This window comes from Chlorocebus sabaeus, chromosome 7 (assembly GCF_047675955.1).
Source record: "Chlorocebus sabaeus isolate Y175 chromosome 7, mChlSab1.0.hap1, whole genome shotgun sequence".
Taxonomy (NCBI): domain Eukaryota; kingdom Metazoa; phylum Chordata; class Mammalia; order Primates; family Cercopithecidae; genus Chlorocebus; species Chlorocebus sabaeus.
The window spans coordinates 36,345,684-36,370,417 of NC_132910.1; the positions used below are offsets into that span (position 1 = coordinate 36,345,684).

The 24,734-nt window shown below is 36.4% G+C and overlaps 1 protein-coding gene across 5 annotated transcripts in view; it reads right to left on the minus strand.

Annotated features, from left to right (window-relative positions):
- The window catches only part of WDFY3 (WD repeat and FYVE domain containing 3), a 308,566-nt gene that overhangs the window by 266,041 nt on the left and 17,791 nt on the right, over positions 1–24,734 (minus strand). For 4 of the 5 annotated variants that reach the window (XM_007999124.3, XM_007999126.3, XM_007999120.3 and 1 more), the window contains exon 2: positions 6,943–7,036. The exons of the other annotated variant lie outside the window; for it this stretch is intronic. The gene's annotated coding sequence lies outside the window, so the exon portion shown is untranslated. The remainder of the gene's footprint in view (positions 1–6,942; positions 7,037–24,734) is intronic. 5 annotated transcript variants of the gene reach the window in all.

Below are 24,734 nucleotides of genomic sequence, written 5' to 3' on the forward strand. Positions count from 1 at the left end.
GATAGGAGAGCAGTCAAATGCATGGGCCCTGGAGCCAGACTCCTAGGTTTGAATTCAGGCTCTGCCATTGCTAATCCTGTGACGTTGGGTCAGTTACTTCTCCTGTTCAACAGTATAAAATTAGAATAATAATAATAGAATCTATCTCATAGGATTATAAGAAAAATAAATGACATGATGTGTTTTTAAAAAATCCTAGGAAACAGTCAATGTGAGCTGCCATTAATATTATTTTTAATAATAATTAGCTATTATTCTGGTAACAGGGGTGGATTTCAAACATATCCATAACATTATAAAACTGAATTCCTTCAACAGGGAGACTCTCTAATAGGTACAAGAAATAAAAAACATAAAAATGTATGATCCAAGAAACAGGAGCAATAAAGATAAACTCATATTTTTAAAAACCCTCATCGCCTAGACTATCTAATTCTATAGTGGGGCCTCCATAATAACAAACCATTAAGTGTTTTTTCATGAGGGATACTCTGTTTTTTGATAAAATTCTGTAAAGGTTTCAGTAACTCCTGACTGCAGAAGGAAGTCTTATTCCTAAATGTCCTTTCATCACTCAGAAACAGCAAAGCATTAGGATTATCTACTGATGTTGGAAGAAGACAAAGGTTTAAAAAAAAAAAAAAAAAAAATCTCAAAAAGTTTTAATTTTAAACCATCACTGGTTCAGAGATGACTACAAAAACACATTCTTATAGGGCTTTTTGAAACTTGTTTTGGACTAGGCAATTATATAGGTAAGAAACAGCTAGAGATGTTGTTAAGGAGAAAAACAATTCTTGCATCATAAACATATGATACATGATTTGCTTCCTACAAAACATGTAGTATGATCAAATAAGAGAACCAAGCTGAAAGGTCAAAAATTAAGTGGAAGAGAAGAAATGATGAGGTAGAAGGGAAGGAAGGAGACCATTATAAATAATTTCAGCTATTTGGAGGAGGCAAGAATCAAAATATCCTAATTTTTATAGAAAACACAAAGTAGTTAAAACTTAACAACTTACAAAGTAGTTTCAAACTAACTATTTTGTTAAGTTTAAAAAAGCAAGCAAAGACTAAAAAGAACCTGTACTTCCTTCCCTATATGTTTTGAAATCTGGTAATTCTTTAACTCATATTTCAATCCGGAATATAGACATATTCACAAAAAAATTATTCATTCAATCAAAAAATACTGAATCTTTATTTTCAAAATACGATCCTCGGCTAGGCTTTTTTAGGTGCCTCACCCAATACACACAAAGACGATAATAAGCAGCTTCAGAGTCTGTATTTCAGATTTTTTTTAATTTTCCGTTTTCCTTCTATATAACTTACATTTTAAATTCCATATTTCACTTTACTTAGGCATAGATCCTTTTTCTAAAAGGAGAAGGAGTTTAGCTTTCTTAGGATGCAACCAAGGGGCCTTAGTCATCTCACAACCAGATTAATCCATGTAAAGATGCCTTTTAGTAGAGATATTCATAAAACTGAGGCACCCTCAAGGGACACTCACAGGACCACAGGGAATTACTCGACCTTTATAAGGCAATGAAGAGAAAAGGCATCCCTTCTCCCCACTTCTTTCCCCTATGTGAAAACAAAACAAAATAAGAAACAGAAAAAGGGGGCTAGTGGTTAATGTTAAAAAAGAAAATGAAAACTTGACATCCTAGTGCTTGTACTTTTTAAGAACTTATTGACTACAAAAATATCACCTCTGACCTAAGCAAAGAGAACACACTTACTTCCTCTATTTCCTTTTTCTCTCCTTTCTTTGTAAGTCAATAATTTAAGTGATGCCTTTAAACTTGTATCTTTTTATGCAAACTCTATTCTATTTTTCAAAAATAAACATCACTTCTGGGCTTTTGGCTAAGATCAAGTGAAAAAATAAAATCAATATGCTAATAAAATATGTAACCAATCAACTAAATACCAAGGGATATATATATGATCATTTGCTGTGGACATGATTTTGTTTATATTTCAATCTCAAAAATTCTGAAGAAAAAATGAAGTTAAAAAAAAAAAAATGATGCTTATTAACAACAAATAGCAGCTAATATAAATTTAGCTTCTACTTACTGTGTGCCAGGCACAGTATTAAGTCCTTTATAAGCATTATCACATTTAATCCTTTGATACTTCTAAGTATTACTAATAAACCCATGTTACAGATGAGGAAATAAGAAGATACCAGAAAATCTGTCCTGGGGTAAAGAGCTGTAAGCAGGCCAGGTGTGGTGGCTCACGCCCGTAATCCCAGCACTTTGGGAGGCCGAGGTGGGAGGATCATGAGGTCAGGAGTTCAAGACCATCCTGGCCAACATGGTGAAATCTTGTCTCTACTAAAAATACAAAAAAATTCACTGGCAAGGTGGTAGGTGCCTGTAATCCCAGCTACTCAGGAGGCTGAGGCAGGAGAATTGCTTGAACCCAGGAGGCAGAGGTTGCAGTGAGCCAAGATCGCACCACTGCACTTCAGCCTGGGTGACAGTGTGACACTCCATCTAAAAAAATTAAAAAATAAAAAAGCTGTAAGCAATAATATGATTTAAACTAGCAATAATATGATTTAAACTAGAAAACATGATTAAGTTTGAGACCTTAACCAAACAAAACACATATTACACCGCAATTTTTTCACTTTCATATCTGCTGTATTAATACACCTTTTTTTAAATCATACTGTTGATAAAGATCAATGTATAATTTGTCCCCAAAACAAGTGCTAAGTAAGGGATACTAAGGTTGAAAATCAATGTGATGTGGCCATATAAACATCAGGCTCTATTTAATAAATCAAAAGTCTACAGAAAAAGGAAAAAAGTTTCACAACAGAAGATAAAGTGGTGATTAAAAAGATTAGTATTTCTAAGTCTTAAATTATAAGTATCACTTGTTCAAAGGAAAGAAAATTGAATTAGATTTTAAAATCCTAAAATTCTATTTAGTAATACAATTTTATTTTGCTACTTACTTTTTTCTGATTATAAGAACTTTTTGTACTTTGTAATTTAAACTTCACATTAAGTATCTTTACTCATTTACATTTTCCTGAGTTCCCTTTCAGCTTTTTAAACTCTCTCAACACATGTTTTCTTTCTAATACATTTGACACAGACTTTCATTTCTGGGTGATGTTTTTCTAAACCATAAAATTTGCAACATTATTTTCTTCAAAGAATCTAAAGCCTAAAGTCTAGTCGTAAATCTATCCAGTTCTAGAAGTTTTCATAATAAAAAGAAGGTATATTACAAAACAAAACTCTCAGCTCAGTATCCTGGTAACAGCATCCTAAGAGCTTAAGCTTAAACCTTCCCCTTTGCCATAATCATTTCAACAGACCTTCCCCTTTGCCATCAATTCAACAGTTTTTTCTAAGAAAAAAAATTATCACTTGTTCAAAAATAAGAATGCTTTCCCCAGTCCACTATAGGTGGACCAAAAGAAAGTCTTAAATCTATATATGACTTCTGCTAACCATGCTAACAAGTGAAAAAGAAAACCACATAGAAATCCTATTAAATTATATTTACTCAATTTCTGTATAGTATGACTTAAACGTCCAAATCTAGTGAGACTTAAAAATGTCTCATCGTTTCTAACAATGAGGTGTTTGTTTACTATTAAATGTATTCTATTTATAGTAATTCACAAATAATTATAATTAAACAATTACTTATAAAAATAACCACTTGTAAAATCATGTAAAAATCATGTCATCATATGGTTAAGAAGTATAAGCTCCATCTACCCTAATGAAGTTTGTAAAAATAATCTTTTCTCCATGAACTTGAGATTTTCTTTGACTAAATTTACTAAAGAAATGTTATTCTACATGTTACACACACACACACCCCTTATAGAATAACTCCTACAGATAATGCCAACTAGGTCAAATTTCACTTCCAGAAACACAACTATACTACCTTCCATAACAAGAATTACAAAATGAACCCATAAAATTAGTTTCCAAGTATGATGATGGTTGATTTGGGGTGTCAACATGACTGGATTAAGGGATACCCAGTGAAATGGTTTGGCTTTGTGTCCCCACCCAAATTTCACCTTGAACTGTAACCTCCATAATCCCCATGTGTCAAGGGCGGGGCCAGGTGGAGGTAATCGGCTCATGGGGGAGGATTCCCCCATGCTGGTATTGTGATAATGAGTGACTCTCATGGGATCTGATAGTAAGTGTCTGGCATTTCCTCTGCTGGCATTCATTCTCCTGCTGCTCAGTGAAGATGTGCCTTCCGTCATGATTGTAAGTTTCCTGAGGCCTCCCCAGCCATGCAGAACTGTAATCCCAGAACTTCGGAGGCTGAGGCGGGTGGATCACCTGAGGTCAGGAATTGGAGACCAGCCTGGCCAACATGGCAAAACCCTGTCTCTACTGAAAATACAAAAAACTCAGCTGGACATGGTGACGCACACCTGTAATCCCAGCTACTCGGGAGGCTGAGGCACGAGAATCTCTTGAACCCAGGAGGCGGAGGTTACAGTGAGTCAAAGTCGCATCACTGCACTCCAGCCTGGGCAACAAGACAGAAACTTCACTCAAAAATAAAAAAAAAAAAATCTGGACACAAGAGACATGCACAGAAGGAAGGCCATGCACAGAGACACAGGGAAAAGACAGCCACCTAAAAGCCAAGAAAACAGGACTGGAACAAATCCTTCCCTCAGAGGCCTCAGAAGGAGCCAACCCTGCAACACTGACTTCAGACTTCTATCATACAGACAGTGAGACCATAAATTCCTGTCATTTAAGCCACCCAGTTTTTGGTACTTTGTTATAGCAGCCCTAACAAACTAACGTATGTGGTAATAGATAGCACACATATACTTAATTCAAAATAACTTCTATCAACAATACCAAAGTTAGCCTCCATTTAGGACTCAAGGAGATGCCCCAAGGTCTTTATTAAGAAAAAAATATTAGTCCATACCAGAAAATCTTAGGACCACAGATATTTGAGCTGGGACCTCTGCAGTCATATAATCTAATCTACTCATTTCAAAAATTGATGATGATAATGATAACGATGTGCCAGGAACTGTTTGAATACATATGTTAATTCTTCATAACAATACCATGAGCTACCACTATCATCTGCTCCTTTTTTAAGATATAGAAATTGATGTCCAGAAGTAAAGATCACAAAGCTAGTATGTGGCAATGCCAGGATCTGAATAAATTCAGGTGCACAGAGAAAAAGTAATTCACCCAAAATCATAATTGGCAGCTGAGCTGGGTACCTAATAGTATGTCTCCTATATTCAAATCTTTTTTTCTCAAAAAGTCAAATGAAAAAGCTTTCTTTTCTCAAAATATCTTATTGCACTGTACCATTTTATTCATAAAAGTCAAATAAATGTCCATCAACTGGTGAATGGATACACAAACTGTGGACTATCCAAACAATGAAATACTACCCAGCATTAAAAGTATCAGAAGTTTTATCCTTTTTAATGCCGGGTAACATAGATGAATGCAATAACATGGATAAATCTTTAAAGTATTACAATATTCCCCCTTTATCCATGATTTCACCCTCCATGGTTCCAATTACCCACAATCCAAAAACATTATACACAATAAGATATTTTGATAGAAACCATAGTCACATAACTTTCATTGTAATACTTGTTATTATAATTGTTATATTTTATTAGTAGTTATTGTTAATCTCTTACTGTGCCTAATGTATAAATTATACTTGGTTACAGGTAAGTATGTATAGAAAAAATATAGTATACATAGGGTTCCCTACTATCTGTGGTTTCAGGCTTCCACTGGGTGTCTTGGAACATATCCCTCTCTGATAAGGGGAGACTACCACACATGTGGAGGAAGTACTACTACATCTTATTACTAGTTATCCACATTTTAGTAGGAATAAGTGAGATCTTTTTCAGAGAACAGGCTTTAAAACAAAGAAAGCCACTGCAAAGCTTTTAAATTACCATGTCCTAAGCTACAATTTGTCTAAAGATATCTGACTGAGGAATCAAATTCTGTTCCGGCAAATTAGTATCGAGTGCTTAGTTAGCCTTTCTTTGGGATCTGGATTATAAGGTATTATGCTTGGGAGGCAGTGGTAAGCAGGCTTCACCTCACAAAGAATAGAAATGTGATGATAGCTAGTTCCCAAAGAGAGAGAGAAGAATGAGATTGACATGCAGAGAAGAGACACTCTGCTGAGAGCCTGCAGGAAATCTTACTGTCTTTGGTACTGGGTTCTTATTGTGCAGTCCAGCTGCATTTCTGTTCTTGGATCCTGTGGCATCTCCTGGGACACTCCCAAAAGTTTTCCCATTTTTGGTTACAATAATTTGATTACTTGCAATCAACAGAGAACCAACATGATCAAAAAGGTACGCTATCTAAAGCTGAAGAACATTATTGAAAAACTAATAACCTCATGTAAAAAAGAAACGTTTTAATAACAACAAAGTGAAACATTAAAACTCAGATAGCCACAGTGCTCTCAAGGGCCTCACAAGGTAGTGTATTCCTTAAACTAGTCACTCAAAGAAACTACAATATAATGGATTAAAGAGTTCCAAAGCATGTGCTTTAAAAACAACTAGATTTTTCCAGGAAAAAAACAAGAGGAAATGATGTTTTAAAAATATGACTTTTATCATCTGTAGGTATCTACAAGAAAAGTAATATTGATTTAAAGCCAAAATTGAAACTGAAGATAACTTATTATAATGTAGCCCTGTTTTGGTGCAGAAAACTAAGAGCCAACAAGCAAAGAAGGCTTGCCCAAGCTTACCAGTCATCAGTGGTAAAGGACGGTTGAAACCCAACTCCTGAATCACAAGTCACTGGTCTTGCTGCTGCACAATAACGCAGCAAAGACAATCACAATTCTGTTCCTAGCTCCTTTTTCAACAAATAAAACAATCCTAAAACTGACCTGATTCTCTGTTCTGGGCTGGCATGAACCTGCTCAGAAATGATAAGAATGGCAGGCACTTTCTTCCTGAAGCAGACGTGGAGAAGTATTATACCTGATGAAGGAAAGGAAAAGAAAACTCAGTTTATGTTCAGAATATGCATCATGAGTCATTCATTTTCTACTGATTCTCTTTACCTCCTTACTTGCTGTCTTGCTTGTTTAATAATGGAACATATAGCACTTCATTTAAAATAGATTAAATTTGCTATTAAAAATCCATGAAAAATATAAAGTTATTTAAAGCTGCTCTCTATAGACCATCTGATTCCGCTTCTTCATTTCACTGATAAGGAAACTTTGACCTGGAGAAGTTATGGGAAGAATCAATGACAACACAGCTACTTAGTGTTAGAGCCAGATTCAGAACTCAACCCTTACCACTTCTGGTCCAGGACTCATTTATATATCACAGACCACACTGCCATTTTTCTTGGAGAAAAAAATTCTTGCTATTTCTCTAGGTGTATTTGTCATGCATCTCAAGATAAACGTGGTATAGAGCTGAATTGATTTGTTCTAAATTAAAATTTTAAAAATTGCTGCCTCATTCAAAGGTCACACTCTAGTCTCAAATTATTCGGGTTGTCTTATACAGGATATATAAATGTTTCCTTTCATTTACCAGTCAATATTTCAGTATTAAAACATTAGCATATGAATCATGAGATCTAGTTTCTAGGCCTCTAGTAACTCTGCTCTCAACAAGTCTATATTGTAGTCAAACACATTTTTGGTCCTAAAGCTCTTTAATTCAAAAATGAGGAGCCTAGACTAATCCCTAGGGGCCTTCTAACTCTAAAATGTTATACCAAAGAATAGCATCATCTTTAATGACATTCACCTTTTTAGATGAGCTATGTGTTTTTGTTATATAACTTTATTTGTTAAACTCTTTAATCATATTATTATAGTTCAAACAAAACCAGTAATATTGCCTTCAACAGACAGGTAATTATTCAAAAACCTAACCAATAATAACCCAGTTTTGCTGGTCTATCTCATTACCTGGCTGGTTCTTATATTACAGAAACCCAGCTAGAAGTAGAAGAAAAATCCTTCTTTTTCGTTTTTAAATATATAGATTTATAGAGTACATGAGATGTTTTGATACAGGCATATAATGTGTAATAATCACATCAGGGTAAATGGGGTGTCCATTATCTCAAGCATTTATTTTTTTGTGTTATGAACATTTCAATTATACTTAGTCACTTTTAATGTACAATAAATTATTGTTAACTACAGTCACCCTGTTGTGCTACCAAATACTAGATCTTCTACATTCTTTCTAACTATATTTTTGTACCCATTAACCATCCCCACCCTTGTCCCACCCACTACCCTGCCCAGCTTCTGGTAACCATCATTCTGTTCTCTATTTATGAGTTCAATTGTTTTAATTTTTCGCTCCCAGAAATGAGTGAGGACATGCAAAGTTTGTCTTTCTGCACCTGGCTTATTTTGCTTAACGTAATGTCCTCCAGTTTCACCTATGTTATTGCAAATGACAGGATCTCATTCTTTTTTATGGCTGAATAGTATTCCAATGTGTATGAACCACATTTTCTTTATCCATTTGTCTGTTGATGTATACTTAGTTTGCATCCGAATCTTGGCTATTGGTAACAGTGCTTATAAATATGGAAGTGTAGATATATCTTTGATATACTGATTTCCTTTCTTTCCAGTATAAACCTGGTAGTGGGATTGCTGGATTACATGGCAATTCTATTTTTAGGTTTTTAGGAACCTGCATACTGTTCTCTATAATGTCTGATTTGCATTCCCATCAACAGTGTACAAGGGTTTCACCTTTTCTCCACATCCTTGTCAGCATTTGTTATTGCCTGTCTTTTGCATAAAAGCCATTTTAACAGGATGAGATGGTATCTCATTATGGTTTTGATTAGAATTTTTTTGATGATCAATGACACTGAGCACTTTTTCACGCATGTTTGTTTGCCATATGTATGTCTTCTTTTGAGAAATGTCTATTCTGATCTTTTGCCCATTTTTTAAATCAGATTAAGGAAAAGTACTCTTTAAAAGTCTACCTCTTGGGTAGTTTCTAAGAAATATCCTGAATTATTTCCTCAAATCATTGATCTGGTTATTCATCCAATAAGTTTTTACTGAGTCACTTGCCAGATGGCAGATACATAAAGGCTTAAAGAGACAGAAAGCTTTAAAACAAGATAATTCTGGTGAAATACTGAGTGCCATTAGGAATTCAGGTGGCAGTAGAGAGTGGGCAGAAGTAATGACATGTCTCCTAAATTATGACTTCAGATTATGGCTTATCTTTTAATATATTAATTACTACATACAACAATTATTTGGAACATTTAAAATTCAATGCAAAATAACAGAATGAACATCCAGATAACTGTCATCCAACTCAAGAACCTAAGGGTAAGTTATTGGTATTGTTCTACTAATTTGCTCCTCCTCCATTCCATGCCCTGCCTCTCTTATCCCTGCCACTCCCTGTAACTGCAATCCTGTATTTTCTGTTTATCATTACTTTGCTTTTTAAACAGTATATCACAGAGGTACATCTTCCTGAACAATACATTTGCTTGGGTCTGAATTCTATAAAAATGGTATCAAAATCTATCCTCCTGTCTTATAGGATTTGATTTTTTAATTCAATATTATGTTTCCAAAACTCACCCATGTTGTTGCATATAGTTGTAGTTCATTCATTTTCACTGAAGAATAATACTCATTGTACAAACATACCACAATTTAATTATCCGTTCTCTTGTCAATAGCTTATTTTCCCCTCCAAGTTTTGTTTTGTTTTGCTATTATGAACATTTATGTTATAAAAGTTCTAACACGTGTCATGTTCCACATGTGTCCGAGTTTCTCTTAAGTACATGCCTAAGAGTTAGGGAGTAACCTTAAATTTAACTTTTCATCATGATGCCAATTTTTACTTTCCCTAAAGTGTGTCTGGCAATTTATAACTTCACTACCAACAGGTAGTAGCGGAACTACCACATCTACAGCCTCTCCAACATGTAGTAATGCCAACTTTTTAATGCTGGGGTATAAAATGGCATCTAATTGTGGTCTTAGTTTGCACTTCCTTGCCAGTTAATGATGCTGAGTATTTCTTCATGTTTCTTGGCTACCTCATATTTTCTATTGTATGGAATGTCTATTCATATATTTTACCCATTTTCCTCCTGAGTTATTTGCATTTTCATATTGTTTCATGTGTATTTTATATGTATTTGGATGCTCATTACTTGGTTTTACCAGTCTTGACCAAATACAGGCAATTGTTGAGATAAGGGAGCAGAAGCAAAAATAGCAGGTGGCCAGAAACCTGGCAACAGCAAGTTAGAGTACCAATGATTTTCTCAACCCATTTTTTAATACAAATGTAATCTACAGACATCTTAAAGTATCAGAAATCTAAAATATTATAAAATCAATCTAGATTTACAATCTTTAATTTTAATATAAACTCAGCCAAGAGCAAATGCTACAAAATGATTTCAGTACATTCTAACTGCAATATGCAATATAATATAATTCTCAGGAATCAACTTTTACATAGGTCACAATTTAGACCACAATTTAAAGTTACCATTTTGACCCTGACATTTTACATATTTTTACTTCAGGCTTTGCTTGCCTCCAATTTAGAGTAAGTCAGTTACATTGTCAGAGGGTTAAGTTTAAATGTATATGTACATATGTATAAAAACTAAATTTCAAACTTAAACTATGTAAATTGAAATGCCACAGAAACCTGAATTCCAGACTTAGCTAGATGATCAGCTATATCTCCCTGGCCTATCTATGTCTTCTGAGTTGGTTTTCTTATATTAATATTTAAAATGGAAATTATGCTCGGTAAGTTCCAAGACCTTCTGAATCAATGATAACTCTTTGGGCTGGGAGTGGTGGCTCATGCCTGTAATTCCAGGTCTTTGGGAGGCCAAGGCAGGACTATTACTTGAGAACAGCAGTTTGATACCACCCTGGGTAACATAGTGAGACCCCATCTCTACAAAAAATTAAAAAATTAGCTAGGCATGGTGGCACACACCTATAGTTCTAGGTACTTAGGAGGCTGAGGCAGGAGGACCACTTGAGTCCAGGAGATGGAGGCCACAGTGAGCTTTAAACATGCCACTGCCCTTCAGCCTGGGTGGCATAGCGAGACCCTGTCTCTTTAAAAAATATATATATTTGGCTTGAAGATCAATGAGAAATTTTTTTTCCAAATAGCCCAGAAAGATTTTGTGGGGTCTCTTTCCAAACTTTATACAAAATAGCCAGCTAAACTAAATAATAACAAAAAAAAAATGTTCTGAAAAAAATTTTTTAACAAGCAGTTTTATAGTCCTCCTAAGGCCTCCCAGGACTCCTGCCAGATAATCTGATGAAAAGCATCATACAAGAAAAAAAAATTCAAAAGCCACAGGCAATCAGAAGAGAACTTCCAGAATCTCTCATGACATTTACCTCCCCACCTGAATCTGTACCCTTTTACTGAATTTCAGGATTCACATCAAAATCTAACTCCTCCACTTTGCTACTTGATGTTACATGCCTAGAATGCCAATGTCACTGCTCTAGGAAATCCCACTTCTTTCTCCTATGCCATCAATTTCCTCCTTCCAATAAAGCAAAATCATTGGCAAATACATTTCCAATCATTAGAAAACAAACAACAAAACCTCTCAACTCCTTATACGCCTCTAGGTGATGGCCAATATCTTTGATTCCTTTTTTAGCAAAACATCACAAACATATACTCCCTGTCTACAAGTATACTTCCATTCAAATTTAACCCACTCCAATTAGACTTTTACTACACAACACATCACTGAAACTTAAGGTCATCAATTACCTGAATATTGTTAAATCCAAAGTCCTGTTAGTCCTCATCTTTCTTGACTTATCTGCAGCATTTGGCATGACATATCACATACTGATACACTTTCTTTTCTTGGCTTCCAGAACCAACTCTACTGGTTTCATCCTATCTCACTGACCTCTCCTTATCAGCCTTCTTTGCTAGTTCCTCCTCTGCTTGACCTCTAAAGTTCAACTTCTTATCCTTCTTCTCTAACCCACTGGCAAGTATTATTGACTTTATCTACAAAAATACTGAGAATCTGACCACTTCTCGCCACTTGCATAGTTAGTATTTTGGTCAAAGTCTGTACTGTCTCTCGCTTGGATTTTTGCCATAGGTTAGTAACTGGCCTCCCAACTTCTACCCTTGTCCTATTTTCAAGTCCTTTCTCATCAAAGTAGACAGAGTGATCCAGACAACCTAACATAAATAATAAATCGCATAACATCTGCTCCCAAAATCTCCCAATGGTTTACCATCTCACTCAGAGTAAGTCATTTTTTTTTAAATGACATAAAAGAACCTATAAAATTTGGCCCCCATTACCTCTGACTTCATTTCCTACTAACTTCCTTGCCATTCTTTTTACAGGGCAGGCACATCCTTGCCTTGGGGCCTTTATACTTGCTATTCTCTCCCTATATGCTTTTCCAAGAGATGATTACAGTAGATCCTTCCTTATCTGTGTGGGTTGGGGGTTGGATATGTTCCAAGACCCCCAACACGTGCTTGAAATCTCAAATAGTGTTGAATCCTATATCTACTACATTTTTCCCCATACATATATACCTGTGATAAAATTTAATTTATAAATGAGGCATAGTACTCTTACGCTTTGGGGCCATTATTAAGTAAAATAAATGTTATTTGGATATAAGCACTGTGATAATCTGACAGGTGTATTTCCCTTCTGTTCCTATTTGTCTATGTCCTTCCATGAAAATGTAAAATCTATGCGGGCAATGGTTTTGTTTAGTTTGATGTTACAGTTCCAATGCCTAGAAAAGAATCTGGTACATAGCAGGCATCCAATTAACATTTTTTAAAATAAACAAACAGTTACGCTCTTAGGGCTAAAAATGGGACTCTTTCCTAGTTTATAAAACAAGATAATCTAAATCAGGGGACCACAACTAGATTTTTGATATAAAAGAACCATTCTAAAATTTCTTGAAAAGATAATTGATAATGATGACAACCTCCAAACACTTTATTAGACATTGTAGCTGATACTTCCATAAATTTGATAAATTAACAAATAGTTCCCCCTATAATTAGGTTTTAGACTCTGGCCGTCCACAGAATGACTCCTTTCTTTCCCATTAACTACTGTCATATTTAACAATGGTTGGCTTTCAGGGCCATAACACCAACACACAGTAAAATATTTCAAAAATGTTCATTCCAAACTGGTTCCAGAGAAAGAATCAAGCTCTTTATAAATGAGGAAAGTCTAAAAAAAAGGGCAGATATTTTTAAATGTTTTCAATATTTTGTTTGAAAATAATTTCAAACTTACAGAAAACTTACTAAGAATACAAAAATCACTCATACTCAGATTCAGCCATTACTAATGTCACCTCTTTACTTTTCCATTTGTGCTCCTGAGCTCTCTTACACTTTCTTGCATTCACACACACACACACACACACACACATACACTTTTTTTCCTGGAGCAAATGAGAATAAACCATATACATTCAAGCCCTTTGCTCCTCTGCTTCCAATGTGGATTTCTTTAGCCATACTCTCTCTTATAAGGAAAGCACAGAGATCAGCTTCAGTAATTATAATATTGTTATAATATTTTTATCTATTCTATGGTCTATATTCCAATATTCTAATTTTTCAATTGATCCAATAATATCCTGCATGGTATATTTTCCCCCATTCAGTATAAGATCCAGTCTAGGGTCAGATACTGTAGTTAGTGGTTCTCTCTTCTAAGTCTCCTTTAATTTGGAACACTTCCATAGCCTTTCTTTCGCTTTATGACACTGACTTTATTAAGGACCACAGTTCCCTCCATGCTTTTTAAAGTAGAACATTCCTTATTTTGCACTTGTCAAATGTTTCCTCATGATTAAATTCAGGTTATGCAGTCTTGGCCAGAATACTACAGAGGAGATGATGTGTCCCCTCAGGGTGTCCTATCTGGAGTCACATGGTGACCATCTGCCCCATATTGTTGTTGGATCGCACCAATGCGTAATCACTATATTATCCCTTGCAATTAGTACACAGTCTGTGGGGTGATGCTCTAAGACATTCAAAATATCCTGCTTTTCATCGAAATTTCTCCCTGATTTTGTTATGACTCTTGCCCTACCTAATATCTACTATGCTGGCTACAAAATAATGATTTCTCCAACTCTAAAGTTCAGAGACCTACTGTAACAAAGAGTCTTCCTCTGTCCTCTATTCATTCACTTATTTTTATTATCATTATGGATTTATTACTATTTCTAATGGTTCATAATTTATTATTATATTTACTTGATTATTAAATTATCTCAAATTTGGCTAGTAGGAATGCCAACAGGTTTCTTGTGACATGTTCTTATTTTTTTTTAAAAAAATTTCTATTTCCTAGCATTAAAAAAATAATCCAGGCTCACCTGGTATGTGCCCTACCCTATCCTAGAATCATCTACTTCTGTGAGGAGCTCTGGTTCCTTTGAGTTAAGAATGGTATTACATAATTTTAATTCCAAGATTTGGGAGTTAGGTATGCTGTTTGACTCTTAGCCTTTTTGCTGGACAGAGCTAGGAAATGCAATTACATATACACATATATCGGCTTAAAACATAATGAATTCACACTGATAACTTCAATTCCAATCCATCTGCACAGAATTTATTTTGCCTTCTCCCATCCCATATTTGTGTATCCCTCCTTCCTCAGGGAGAACCCTCACCCCAACAACCTCAAAACATTTACTCAATCCCCAATACACCTAAAAAGTAGAAGTGCTATGTCTATATCACTATGAAAAGTAAACCTAATAGAACGAGTTCAAGAGTTGCCTGCAACCCTTCTCTTTCACCTCTACCCAAGCTGAGGGTATATAGTCAATACCATGTTATTAATAACAAAATACTTAGATTTACTCTTTGTTCCCTCAATGAGGGTACAGTACTAATTTAAAATACATTCAGATTCATTTGTTTCAGTGGATTAAGATTTGCCATTTCCATCCTTATTTTGAATACTGAAAAAAACACACTATGAAAAGCCAAAACTATATTTTTTAAAAAAAGGTTTACTCTGAAGTGTCATTCCCTCCCATAAACCTCTGGCCCCATTACTTCTCACTACCCCTTCTTTTTGTAAAGTCAAGCATATATGCGTATGTGTTATTTTCCCTTTTTCCTTACACGAAAGACAGCACACTATATATTCTTGTTTATACTAACTAGCTCAATCCAGATTGAAGGAAACTCCTCCCAAAGCCTTTTATAAGATACAATATCTTGATATCAAAACCAGACAAAGAGATTAAGAGAAAAGAAGACTAGAAATTTCCTATTTTTTGTGAACATAAATGCAAAACTTTTAACAAAATATAAGGAAACCAAATCTGGCAACATATAAAAGGGAATTACATCATGATCAAGTGCATTTATCCTGGAAATGCCAGGCTAATTCAATATTCAAAAAATTAGCATAATTTACCATTATCAATAAAGACTAAAAACCATATAATCTCAATAGATATTTTAAAAATCACTTGCAAAATTCAACATCTACTAATGATAAAAGCTCTACTAAACCAGGAATAAAATGAAACTTACTCAACCTGATAAACAGCCTCTTTAAAACAGATATAGCTAACATCATATTTAATGAAGAAAGACTGAATGCTTTCTGTTTTTACATATACTGGAAGTCCTAGCCAGTGCAATGACGTATGAAAATAAATAAAAGGCATACAATGGAATGGAAGAAGTAAAACTGTCTTTATTCCAGGCAGCATGATTGTCTACATGGAAAACCCTGAAGAGTGTACCAAAGAAACCTCCCTAAGTTAATAAGGGAACTTAGCAAGACTGCAGTATACAAAGTTCATTATATAAAAATCAATTGTGTTTCTACATATCAACAATGAAACAACTAAAAGTTACATAGATAGATTGACTGAAAGATAGATAGATAGACAGATAGTACCATTTATAATAGCACTCAAAACACATGAAATGCTGAGAGGTAATTCTAACAAACTATGTGCAAGATTTGTATACTGAAAACTACAAAACAATGATGAGATAATCACTAATGAGATAATCATTGATAACAATGATGAGATAAACCAAAGACGACTTAAGTAAATAGAGAGATATTCTATGCTCATGGATTTGGAGGCAATATATTCGAGGAATCAGTTCTTCCCATATTTACCTATAGATTCAATGCAATCCCAGTCAAGATTAGAGCAGACTTTAGTTTCTGGAAATCAACAAGATGACTCTAAAATTTACATGAAAAAGAAATGAAGAATAGTCAAAACAATTTGGAAACAAAACAAAATTACAGGACTCATATTACCTGATTTCGAGACTTAATATAAAGCTATGGTAATCAAGATAGTGTGGCAGTGGTAAAAGCCACTAGGTAAAAGCACATAGATCAATGGAAAAGGATAGAAATTCCAGAAGCAGATACACACAAACATGGTCAACTGACTTTTGACAAAGATGTCAAGTAATTTAATAGGGAAGGGAAAACTTTTCACTAACCAGTGCTTGAGTAACCGGATATCCACAAGCCAAAAAAAAAAAAAAAAAAACCCACAAAAAATTAAATCAACTCACACATCACACCATATACAAAATTTAACTCAAACCAAATCACAGACATAAATGTACAACCTAAAACTATAAAACTTCCAGAGGAAAACCTCGGGGAAAATCCTTGTTACTTTGAGTTAGGCAAAACATTACCTAACAGGATATAAACAGTAAAAACCATAAAATAAAAAAAAAATGGGCAAAGTGGATGTTACCAAAATTAACTTCTGCTCATCAAAACAGTGTTATAAAAATGAAATTAAGCCAAAAACTGGGAGAAAGTATGAGTTTGTAAAACACATACCAGACTGGTACCCAAAATATATAATGAATTCTTTAAACAATTAAAAAAAATAACTGATTTAAAAAAAAAAAATTGATTTAAAAAAAAAGTCAACACTTACTTTTAAAAAAAAGGATACAAGGCTGGGCGCGGTGGCTCACGCCTGTAATCCCAGCACTTTGGGAGGCCGAGGCAGGAGGATCACAAGGTCAGGAGATCGAGACCACGGTGAAACCCCGTCTCTACTAAAAATACAAAAAATTAGCTGGGCACGGTGGCGGGCGCCTGTAGTGCCAGCTACTCAGGAGGCTGAGGCAGGAGAATGGCGTGAACCCGGGAAGTGGAGCTTGCAGTGAGCCCAGATCGCGCCACTGCACTCCAGCCTGGGCGACAGAGCGAGACTCCGTCTCAAAAAAAAATAAAAAAATAAAAAAATAAAAATAAAAATAAAAAAAAGGATACATATAGCAAACAAGCAATGAAGGCTCAATACCATTATTCATGTAAAGCAAATGAAACATTTTGAATGTTGCTATGAACATTAGCCTTTTTGTGGACATGTGCTCTCATTTCTTTTACACATATACCTAGGAATGGAATTTATAGTTCCTAATGAATACGTTTGAATTTATGAGACAGTAGTTGACTGTTTGCTAAAATGGCTATACCATTGCACCAGGAATGAATGAGAGGAAACTTCCAGTTGCCGCATATCCTTACCAAACTTAACATCATCAGATTTTATTTTTTGCCATTCTAGTGAGTGTATAGTGCTATCATTCTATGGTTTTATTTTGTATTTCTCTGATGGCTAGTGGTGTTGAACATCTTTCTATGTATCTCTGTCTTTCTATGTCAATATATGTATTTGTCATTCACATATCCTCGGTAAAATATCTGTTCAAATTATTTGTTCATTTTTCAACAGGGTTCTTTGTCTTCTTATTATTCAATTGTGAGAGTTCTTTATATATTCTGGTTCATATCCTTGGCCAGGTATGTACATGTGTTGCAAGTATATTTACCAGTCTATGGCTAACCTTTTTATTTTTTTAAAATGGTGAAGCATGTTCATTTTGAGAAATTTCATTAAGCTTCAACTTAAATTTGTTGACTTTTACTTATGTATATGTAGTAAACTTGAACAACATGGGTTTGAACTGTGATGCTGACTTATATGTGGATTTTCTTCTGCCTCTGCCACATCAGACAGGACCAACTACTCCTCTCTTCCTCCTCCTCTTCAGCCAACTCAATGTAAAGACAATGAGGATGAAGACCTTTATGATGACCCACTTCCACTTGATGAGTAGTAAATATGTTTTCTCTTCCTTATGATTTTCTCAATGACATTTTCTTTTAACTAACTTTCTTGTAAGAATACAGTATAAGGCCAGGTGTGGTGGCTCACGCCTGTAATACTTTGGGAGGCCGAGGCAGGCAGATCACGAGGTCAGGAGATAGAGACCATCCTGGCTAACATCTGGTGAAACCCAGTCTCTACTAAGAATACAAAAAAATTAGCCGGGCATGGTGGTGGGCACCTGTAGTCCCAGCCACTCAGGAGGCTGAGGCAGGAGAATGGCGTACATCAGAGAGGCAGAGCTTGCAGTGAGCCAAGATCACGCCACTGCACTCCAGCCTGGGTGACAGAGCAAGACTCGTCTCAAAAAGAAAGAATACAATATATAATACATATAACCTACAAGATGTGTATAAATCGACTGTTTATGTTATCAGTAACACTATTTGTAATTAAGTTTTGGGGGAACCAAAACAGTTATATACAGATCAACTACACAGGGGGTCACTTCCCCTAGCCGCAACACCGTTCAAAGATCAACTATACTTGAATAAATTTATTTAAAATAACAGCAGCAACCAAAAAAAAACTGCTCTTTAAAGGTGACAAAATCATCAACTAGTAAATAGCCTAAGAGTGATACAATTTAGCCTACACATACTAAAAACTAGAAAATAAGTATTTACACTACCAGTTATGAGCCATTCATTGTATTGGGTCCCTACCAGATGCACAGACATAAAGCCTAAAATTAGCAAGGGAGAGTAACTGTTGAAGGCCCCCCTCTAGCAATTTGACCTCTGAATTACAAATATTCCAGATTAGGATATATTGTACTTTTTGTTCATTACAGAGCAAATTTTAAATGGAAACTTTATGTTGATGGGGAAAGCAAAGAAATTCAACCTAAGAATAATTACATGAAAAACTAACTCATGTAATGATTTTCAGTAAGCACCTGATTGTCAAATACATATGCTAAACAAATAATAAGACTCCATATCTTTTCGCTGGCTGAACAAATAGCTTTATATAAGAATTATTTATTTGTCTTTAATTAGTCCAAAATTATCACTCCTCTAACTTTAAGAAGCAAAAATCAGCCACACATGGTGGCTCATGCCTGTAATCCCAGCACTTTTGGGAGGCTGAGGGGGATGGATCGCTGGAGCTCAGGAGTTCAAGACCAGCCTCTAAAAACCCATTCTCTATTAAAAAAATAATAATACAAAAAATTAGCTGAGCATGGTGGTACACACCTATAGTACTAGTTACTTGGAAGGCTGAGGTGGGACAATCACTTGAGCCTTGGGGGAAGAGATTGCAGTGAGCTGAGATCTTGCCACTGTACTCCAGTCTGGGCGAGAGTCAGATCCTGTATCAAAAAATAAATAGGCTGGATGCGGTGGTTCACGCCTGTAATCCCAGCACTTTGGTGGGCCTAGGCAGATGGATCATCTGAGGTCAGGAGTTCGAGGCCAGCCTGGCCAACATGGTGAGACCGTCTCTACTAAAAATACAAATAAATTAGCCAGTCGTGGTGGCTAAGACAGGAGAATTGCTTGAACCTGGGAGACAGGTTGCAGTGAGCCGAGATCACACCACTGCACTCCACCCTGGGCAACAGAGTGAGACTTCATCGCAAATAAATAAATAAATAAATAAAAATAATACATATAGTCACTGGATGTGGCTAAAAGTCTTAAGTTTTGGGAACTTATAGAATATATTATTACTCCTACAGTAGACACTTCCTGGAGTAGCTGGAAAGCTTATAATACTTCCCTTTTCTGTGTCATGATCAATGGCCTTGAAAAGATCAAAAGATAAAAAAGACGGAGATTCTCAGAATAGCTACTTGAATGAACTTCTCACAACAGGGTCATAGCCTAAAAAAATTCCTGTCCCATGTGTATGTTCACCAGAATTCTGCTAACAAATCAAAATATAAAGCCTCTTAGTAATTGAGTGAATAAGATGAACCACATCATAGACCAATTCATATTACTCCGGCCAGCCTGGTGCTTACTCAACAGGTTCATGAAAACCACCAGGTGGAAGGAGAAGCAGTTATGCAAGGGCAAATCTGCCACAAACTCATTAAGACTGATGTCACTGTTACTACTGTTGAGAACCCATTTGCCTGAGTCCCCCATAGAGACTACTTCTTAGCAGGTAAATTATATCAAGCCCTTTGCATTACAGAAATGGTGATGGCTGGTTTTCACTATAAAAAACACCAATTCTGAATTTGTCTCTGCCAGCACCATCATTCAAGATTAAGTGAATGCTTCATATAAATCACACTCTCAGGGCCTCTGATCCAGGAACTCACTTCAAAAGGTGATGGGCAGATGCCCAGGGGCCTCACTAGTGTTATCAAATAGACTCTTATTCAGACACAGCTGTCCTCACAGAGGAGGTAATGGCATTTTGAAGCCTGACATGCAAATTGTTGTGCCACCTAAAGCCTTCTGAAATTGGGGTGCTGTCCTACAGCATATAAAATAAGCTCTGAACCACCCACTAATATATGATGTCTCCCATCCTCCCATCTCTGGAACACACTGGATATGGGAACCGTGTGGCAACGGTGGAGGTGGTATATTTCATCTGCTCTCAAAGTTCTGCTTCTTGTCTCAAGAACTCTGGAATCTGTTATCTAGAAGTTTTATTTAGCACTCAAGAATGAAATACTTACACCAAGAAACAAAACAACTGTTTCACTCAATTGAAATCAGAGTTTTATTTACTCATTACAATAAAAAAAGAAAAAAGAAAAAAAAAAAAAGCAAAAATGGAGGCTATAGAATTGACAGAGGTGACTGCTTCTGACTATCAAGGAGAAGACAGGTTGCTACTACACATCTGGGGCTAGAAAGACCATGAGAAAAGAACTTGGGGGAATCTCATAGAGGATTCTCTGGCAGTGCTGTGCATAGTGTTAATGTGAGTTAAAGACTATCACAATTCTATACAGTTGGAACTACCAAACCTCAGACCCTTTCAGGAACGAAGGACTGAGTTAGCTTGCTAGAAACAGAACCCTGATAAGCCAGGACACTAGCAGAAGGTAACAGAAATATGCAATCTGGAGTGAAACAGGTTAGGGCTTTGTGCTCGGATGCAAAACTAAGGATTGTAGCCACCATTTATTTCCTTAATAGTCACCGGTATGTGATAACTACACCCTTGTCTTTCCCTTTAAATACATTTTCTCTTTATTTCCTCTTCCTTTCCGACCATGCAGATGGCAAGTTGGAAGGAGTTAAATTTAGGTTGTAAAATATCAAGAAAGAATCACAATAGAACCAGAAGGCAGCATGATATCACTCAGAGTCAGTAGCCCTGTGGCACTGCCTCTGGATATGGTGCCTCAACTTGCTTTTTGACTTTCGTTCACTGGAAAAGCTGCATCGATACATGGGATAGCAGGGTTATCTCTACAGTGGGGAGGAAAGCAAAGGGAAGAGGAGGCAGGAAAAGCAGTGGTTAAGCTACCAAAGAGTGAGATGTTCTAGCCACCTAGGAGGGCTGCCCAGCTTTTGACTTCCCCTTCTTTGGGAATGACCCCCAGCACCGAGGTATATTCCTGGCATGCTATACATCATAACTGTGCAAACCCTGGCTCTAATACAGACAGACACCTGATCTGAATGAGGCTAATTTAATCCTTTCTTGATGGAATATATAAATTGAAGATGCAAGGCAAGGAGAGACTAAATCTTTACAGCAAAGTCACCTTAATAGCAGGAGTCTAGGACGAAGGTATAAAAATTCCTGCTAGGGGCTGGGCGCAGTGAGTCACGCCTATAATTCCAGCACTTTGGGAGGCCGAGGCGGGTGGATCACGAGGTCAAGAGATCGAGGCCATCCTGGCTAATGTGGTGAAACCCTGTCTCTACTAAAAATACAAAAAAATTGCCCAGGTGTGGTGGCCCCGGCCTGTAGTCCCAGCTACTCGGAAGGCTGAGGCAGGAGAATCGCTTGAACCCAGGAGGTGGAGGTTGCAGTGAGCTGAGATTGTGCCACTAAACTCTGGCCTGGGAGACAGAGCAAGAATCCATCTAAAAAAAAAAAAAAAACTTCCTGCTAGGCTGGGTGCAGGGGCTCACACCTGTAATCTCAGCACTTTGGGAAGCCAAGGCAGTCAGATCTCTTGAGTCCAGGAGTTCAAGACCAGCCTGAGCAACATATCAAAAAACCCCACATCTACAAAAATAAAAAATAAAAAAAAATAAGCCAGGTATGGTGGCTGAAGTCCCAGGTACTCAGGGGCTTAAGGTGGGAGGACCGCTTGAGCCTGGAAGGTAAAGGCTGTAGTGAGCCATAATCGTGCCACTGTACTCTAGCCTAGATGAAAGAGTGAGACCCTGTCTCAAAAGTAAATAAATGAATAAATAAATAAATAAAATTTCTGCTAATGAGATCCTCAGAGCAACTCTGATTTCTTCTGTTTAAGACCCACTTATTCAATCCATCATTCCATTCCCAGTGTGAATCCCATTAATTCCTTTTCCCCACCTCAAGCTAGTAAGTGTCAACTGACTGCAACCAAAAAATGCTACTATAACTTCTTATAGGAAGTAAATGAAAGGTGTGGAGGTTCTCAATTTAAGGTCAATTTATCATAATCATGCATTTTCCTTGCTTCCTCTTACCCAATTCAGAAAATAAATTCCTAAAGGGTAATTTTGCCTTCCAAAGTGTGACATGAGAACCCCCATGCCTAACATGCTTTTTCATATCCTCCTATTTCACAAGAAAGCACATTTACTTCAGTGTTTAAGTTTGTTCAGTTTAGTAGCAGTTCCCTGTTAAGACGTTACTATGAGGCATCAGCAGTTCTTTGCATCTCGTGATGCCATACCAGTGCCAATAAAGCAGACTAAATGATTACTGATCAACAATACTTAACAGTATGTAGAAAAAAACGGTAATTAGTAGTTCATAAATGAATGTCAAGCCCAGTCTGTCTCTGCTCTCGAAGTGCCTGACTTCTCCTGTCACTTATATCCTAGATCACCAATACGGACTTGTGATAGAAGATGTTTTCGCAGTTTCACCCCAATCTTTAATTCTGGATCAAGTCATCACTAACATTACCCAGCCTTCATACTGCAGATTAGATAGTTAGGATTTCTAGCTCGTTATGATGCCTACCCTGTTCTACTCCTTCTCCTTCTGCTGTCCTTGCCCTGTTTATAGCTCAGTTATTATAACTAAGCTTCTGCTTTGACACTTTTGAAGGTCCCTAGTCTGATCCCTTCCTGGCTTTTCTATTCCTAGGACTGAGAAGTCTACTTTAAATTACCACTCCCAATCCCAAGGACTGATAGCTAGAGCCCAGTACCCGCAGACAGAATTCTCTGGTGGCCACTCATACATATATAAGCATGTATGTTCGCCTTCATTTAGTCATTTACACACACACACACATTCCTCCTATATGCTTCTTCCCCTTGAATTCCCATTAATAGGTTGACTGAATTATTATTTGGCTGTTCTCGCCCTGACATGGCCTACCAAAGAGAACTTTTCCTCAGTGCCTGTAGTTAAGGTTAGATTGACCTCCACATGCAGCACTATACCTTAAATATGGACTGGTTCTAGTCTGTCCTGCATAATAGTTACCTCAGCCCTACTCTACAACTTGGCCATGTGCTCTCATATCACAAATACAACAAAGCTCTATCAAATTTTGAGATATGGAAAAAGTAAGCAAGCTCACAGATTTTTAAAATATAGCAAATATACGAAAGAAAAAAGTTATTTTCTAAATGGCATAAGCTGAAAACTTGGCAGTATAGTACACTTAAAACAATAACATAATATAGGAAAGAATCCTACACATTTACACGCCCAAATTTATTTTTCAATCACCAGATAATTTTTAAAATGGGAGATATGACAATGACTACATTGCATTTTATAAATATGTTCTAGATTATAGCATACTGAAAAGGCCATCTGATTCTTAAGAGTTGTAGGAGCAATTTCTTAATGCAAAACTTAAGGCACATCAGAGCAATGAAAAGAGTATATATATCTGGTCACATAAATCAGTGCCTCTGGCCGGGCACGGTGGCTCACATCTGTAATCCCAGCACTTTGGGAGGCCGAGGAGGGCAGATCACAAGGTCAGGAGATCAAGACCATCCTGGCTAACACGGTGAAACTCCGTTTCTACTAAAAATAGAAAAAATTAGCCGGGCGTGGTTGTGGGCGCCTGTAGTCCCAGCTACTCCAGAGGCTGAGGCAGGAGAATGGTGTGAACCCAGGAGGGAAGCTTGCAGTGAGCCGAGATCGCGCCCCTGCACTCCAGCCTGGGTGACAGAGTAAGACTCCGTCTAAAAAAAAAAAAAAAAAAAAAAATTCAGTGCCTCTTCTGATCAATGCTGAATTCTTCTCTATGAAACTTATTCAACTCTAATTCTCTTTACTGCCAAAAAATGGAACTCCCATCACTTTCTCCAAAATCTAGTTTTGTTATT